We start from the raw sequence: 6,027 nt of genomic DNA, 5'->3' as shown, positions 1-6,027 counted from the left end.
AGAGGGAACCTTTACGACACTTGGCTTTTCCTGCACCTGATTCACCTTAATGGCTCTGGTGTCTTCAGCTTTGATCACGTTGGGACCTTGGGATCGATCAAGATCTTTCCAAGAATTAAAGAGCTGGGGAAGGTGAATATCCTCCGCCAGTGTAGTAATGTCTGCAAGACCACTGCTAGGTTCAGTCCCATTTTCAAGTGTCCCTAGGTCCTGACGACTCAGGCTGTTCTCTCCCAGATCAGCATTTTCAGAACCAGGCTGCTCCTCTTGGCTGAGGGGATCGGTGCAGGCCAGCGGCTGGGGAATATCAGGGATTCCCAAAGGGAGTAGTGGAGGATCTTGGTTTTCTATTGGGATCTGGTAGGCCTCCAGAGGCTTTGACAGCTTGGTTTTGATATCCTCCACGTTCTTACTCTCTGTTTGTCCCTGGCTTGGAGCTGGAGGCAGGGCCAGGAGACGCCTGGCACTCTGGACTGGAGCTGTCACTGAAATGTCCCCAAGTTCAGATGGTGGGTTACTCTCAAGTATGTGACTGTTTCTGCTACTGCAGGACTTGGGGAGTTCTTGAGTTTGTGTCACACAAAACGTCTGGCTTGGAGGTTGCAATCCCAGGGAATTTTTCATCACCAGGGAAGTCTCCATCACTACAAAGGGATCAAGGGAGAAGTCAGTCCCTGGTAAATGAGATGCTCCCCCTAAACACCAACACAGCAGTCATGTACCTTTCAAGGGGTTCAGGGGCAAGATGGGCAAGGCATTTCTACTAACTCTTCTTAAGGATCATGGACAGTGCCCTATGCTACGAGGTAAGCGGTGACTGTTGTAATGCTTAACTGGTGATCATTTCATGTCACTGATCCTTGGCTCTCTTTGTATCTCATAGGACTGTTGTAAGTCCAATACAAAATGAGTCTTCTTTTTAAACAACTGAAATGTTTTACAAAGCCTAGCATTCTCATATAGAGTCCTTTCAATTCTCCCCACTTTCCCGAGAGGCTAAGAACACTTCACACCATGAACTAGGAGAGGGGGTAGAGCCCTTTCTGATGAAATACAGAAACAAAGACAGAGTCTTAGCCTGCTTGCTCTCTGGACAGGATCTCGGACCACAAGGTCTTAAATCCTGGTATAAATGACGGAAGTGAGGACACTTCAACTGGCACTCTCATAACAAGAGTTCTGAGACACCTTCCAAAGAGACTGTAGCAGTAGACGAGGGAAGGGAGTGCTACAGTGTGGTAGTACAGGGGGAATGCTCGGCTACAGCAGTGAAAAATGTGGTACCTATTGGTGTGCTCTCGGGGTTCTTGTACATGTAGCATAGATGACCTTTACAGTGTCCCTGCCACCTTCCCACCTGCATTAGGTGTTCTTTTTGTTTTTTTGTTTTTTTGTTTTTTTTTAATTTACGTTTATTTATTGATTGATTGTTTGAACTTATTTATTCTACGTATTTATTTTTTTGGCTGCACAGGGTCTTCATTGCTGTGCACGGGCTTTCTCTAGTTGCGGCTAGCGGGGTCTACTCTTGGTTGCGGTGTGCGGGCTTCTCTTGTTGCGGAGCATGCGCTCTAGGCGCGTGGGCTTCGGTAGTTGCGGCTCACGGGCTCTAGAATGCAGGCTCAGTCGTTGTGGCACATGGGCTTAGTTGCTCCACGGCATGTGGGATCTTCCCAGACCAGGGCTCGAACCCGTGTCCCCCGCATTGCATTGGCAGGCGGATTCTTAACCACGGCGCCACCAGGGAAGCCCTAGGTGTTCTTACATAGAGTCTAAAAACAGAGGGCACTGAGCGAAGGTAGTGGTTACTAAAGGCTCAGGATCTAAATTCTACCTGTCTCTACACCCCTTCCCAGCTGTCGATTTGACCCCATTTGTGAATGCCGACCTCATTCTTCAGCTTTCTCTGCCGTTTGTATACTCACCTTGAAAACTTGTTTCTGTGATGCGTTGAGCAGACACAGGGTGGCAGATTGCAGAGGTGGAAGCTGGTGGTCGGATATTTGTGGGCTGAATCTCCTTCAGTCCCATTCCCATTTCTGGTTGCGCAGAGGCCCTACTTCCTGTGTATGACGCGGAGCCATAGGATTGCGGGCAGGAGCCAAGTTCTCCATACAGTGAAGACCCCAGTGTGCCTTGGTTATAGTAATATACCTGGCTTCCTTCCTGGTAGGGAAGTGACAGGCGGCTATGCCCCTGATTTGGAATCTGAGATGGTGCTCCCTGAGCAAGCCTGGCAGAAAGTGATGGATATAGAGGGACCATGTTATTGGCGTCTGAAGTTTTATCATACTGGGCTGCCATAAACATGGAGGAAGCAGCTGGGTGCCGGTCAGTGAGTGCCAGAGTAAAGTCTCCGAGTGAAGAGGAATTCTTTTCAGTGCTTCCTGTGATGTCCCACTCAAGAACACCTGGATAGGAAGGAGCTGAAGTGGAGATCTGGCTGTGGTCAGTAACTCCAGATAACATAGTCGTGCTGGAATGTTGGTAAAGGTAGGCACTACCCATGAGTGTCTGGAAAGAGGTACCGGTAGCCGATGCCGAACTGACGGCAGGGGCAGAGACTCTGGAGAAGTTGCAGACACTTCGTGTTAGGGAAGTTGCATTGCTCACCACAGGAAGAGAATGCTGCAGAGAATTTAGAGTTCCAAGTAGAGATGGATTTTGGAAATTTTCTGTAAGAACAAGAGGGTCATGAAAAACTCAGGGAGGTTGAGAAATTCTCACTACGTTTGAGGAACAGCATTATCTTAAGGTTCTTGCTCTCAGGACACCTCTACTATCGACCCTTCCTGAGAAACCCAAAATCAGACAGTTAATGATGGCTGTAAGGACTGAGCAGTTTTCCACTCTTCTGTATTAACTGCCTGTGCTCCCATCTTGGGCACAGATGGGCAGAAGAGCCAAGTGGTATGGTTCAGACATTGTTCTCTAGGCTGGAAGCAACCTTCTCCCTGCCCTGTCTTTCCCTTCAGCCTGCACTCGTATTGACTTCTATGCTATTTCCTAGACTGGAAGCATTTTAGAACTAGGAGGCCCTTAGAGAACTTTCTCTTTTTTCAGTCTCATTTCACGAGTAAGGAAACTGAGGCTCAGAGAGGTCGGGTTGACTTGTTCAGGTTCTCTCATTATGTTAGTGTCATTACCAGGTTTCAGAACCTAAGTATCCTGACTTCCTTGCCAGGACTCCACTCTGAGCATGATAGTGCCAGAAAGCAGGAGAAATAGAACTTATAATATAAGCATTTTTTTTGTCCATTAGAAAACAGTACGGCCATTACCATTGTCATCTTCAGTGTCTCCCTTTGCTTGTGCAGTTCCCACGCTATTACCTAGAGTTGACGTATAGCTCAGTCCAACTGGTGAACTGAAAGAGTCATTTTTGCCCTCTTCAAGCCTGGTTTCTCATCCTACCTCAAAATGATTACCCGAAAGTGGATTTCTTAAGTGCTTTTGGAAAGAGAAAAGTTATCTGATTACTTCAGATTACTCATCTATAAAGTGGTTATAACACCACCACCAATAATAATAGCAGTAATAATTAATAGATGAATAAGCTGATCTATTGCGTATGATTTATATGGAGGAAGATACAATAAGTTCTAGAAAGACAAAGAAAAATCATGAAAAACATGTTACGTAACGAAAAAGAAATCCATAGATATTAATGAAAACTGGGGTATGTGGGCAAGTATCAAAGCCTAATGAATTTACTAACAAATGACATTCTGTACCATACATGCAATATTATGAAAGTGAATTTTGCCCACTCTATTTTAGTGAATACTATTAACCAAAAAACACGATGGAGGTGATAGAGGTGAATGAATTCCTAGCCAATGCATACAGACAGAGACGATAAATCAGTAAAAAATGCATAACAAGCAACAGAATGCAACAAATGTGAATGTATAGGTAGCCACAACATATATAGACAAGTATTTCAATGAAAACCGGTACAAAGCAGACAGCAAAATAGTAAGTGTAAAAGAGTTTCATTATTGTGCTCATTCATATTTTTACCCAGCAAGTAACAGGTATTAAGCCTAGGAGAAATATATCTTTCCATGAATATAACTCATATAATAAGCAGAAAGGAAGCTTAAAAAGTATCAAGAAGGTTTTTGTATTTATCCTAGAACTTAGAATCATCTTCCACATCCAAGAAGATGACATCCCAAGACCTCAAAAAACCATCATCCCTAGAATCCAATTAAAAAAGATTTTCAAATGTAAGAAAATCCAAAGGACTCCACAACATTGTTTTAGATAAACGTGGATGTTTGTGTTTTCTTTTTTTCTTTTGCCGCGCCGCGTGGCCCTGGCCGTGAAAGCACCGAGTCCTAAGCGCTGGACCGCCAGGGAATTCCCTAAATGGGGAATTAGAGATGTGGGGGCTTGACTTTTTCTTTTTCTTCTCCGGTAGCTAAGATCTACAAGCGAACGATGGCTGTTGATCAATGTGCTCTCTGTGTTAGGAAGGAAATAACTGTAAAAATTGAAAAGCAACCTTGCCTTAGAAGCTACATATCACACAAAGGAAATAGTCCTTCTGATTCAATGTAGAAGATATCATTTAAAATGTTTAATTGGTCAAATGTCTACCTAGTTTAAAAATTAGAAAGAATAGAACACTGAAAAGCAGCCCCCTAGATAACCACTTTGGTTTCTGGTTTCTAGGAAGCATCATTTCTAAAACATACTTCTAAAATGTTTCTATTCCAAACTGTCAAGTGCCAGCTGTATTCAGAGAGGCAATAAAAGAAAGAAAACGGAGTATGACTTTTCTGATAGGCTGCCCTTCCTGGTGATCCCCTGTTCTGGCCTTACTTTCCTTCTTAGTCTGTTAATGTAAGGATTTGCTACCATCAGCTTTGTTTTGCCCTGCTCTGAGCAGATTTCCCTCTGTGCTGTTTCTGCTTTAATTTAAAATCTTTGGCTCCCATCAACATTCCATGGCAAACTGCCTCTTTCTTGAGAGCTCCTCTATGCTTTCCCTCTTCATTCTTATATTTTTTTCCCATCTCTTGGTTCCTGTTGGCCTGTGCTAATGAAAACAATCCTAAACTTGCTTACGTTTGACTCTGTGCCTCCCTATATAGCCCAGTACTCTCCATCCTCTCTCCCTATTCTCTCTTTTCAACTAGTCGAAATACTAGTGGAGGGAGACCATTGGAGATGAAACATCTTGGTATATATCGCTAGTTTTCTGTGTCACCTGGCTTTTCTATGTTTCTGTTGAAACACTCTTGAGAAGTCTCTGATTTCATTTTCTACATGGGTACCCTTTAAGGCTCAATATTGGAAAAGAAGGGGATCAGAGTGATCAACCCAATGTGGTATCCTAACGTAACAGATAAGGAAAGCAGCAGGCTTTGTGAGGCAGTCAGTGATTTGTCCAAAGTCACACAGACAGTAAACGTCAAAGTCAAAACTGAAATTAGGTCTCCAGACTTGTAGTTCAATACTTTCCCTCATTATTCCACGCTATTTTGAATCTCCTCCTCAATTTAGGGGCACAAGAAATCGAACGCAAAACTTTCCAAAGTTTCTTTTCTTACCTGACATGGTCAGAGAAGAGGAGACATCAACTGCAGGTACAAGGGATGAGGAGACAACACTAGAGGATGTCTGAGTGGCTGCAGCTGAACGGCGCACGTGTCCAGTACAAAGGTCACTGGTTACTGGTCCAAACGGCTCCACGGAAACCCCAAGACCTCTACCAAGTGGTAGTAGGTTTGGTAGGAGAGTGATGTCACAAAGCAGGCAGTTGAAAGGTATGAGCTAGCCAATAGGGAGGTCCGATCCCCAACAGGAGGGCGGGCTTGGGTGAAGAGAGCGTAGGAGAGCTAAAACAACCCCTCAATTTCTGAGCTCTGGGGAGGAAATCCTAGAAGACAGATTTACCTCCCCCAGGCTCTTCCATTAGGGAAATCATTGCAACATTTCTTACAGACGTTCATTAATATAATTAACTAACAGTTACTTATATTCTACAGAGTATTCTATTTTATGTATCATATACTT

This window comes from Balaenoptera physalus, assembly GCF_965194825.1.
Source record: "Balaenoptera physalus genome assembly, contig: HAP1_SCAFFOLD_1340, whole genome shotgun sequence".
NCBI classification, from domain to species: domain Eukaryota; kingdom Metazoa; phylum Chordata; class Mammalia; order Artiodactyla; family Balaenopteridae; genus Balaenoptera; species Balaenoptera physalus.
Note: the sequence above shows the minus strand (reverse complement) of the source record.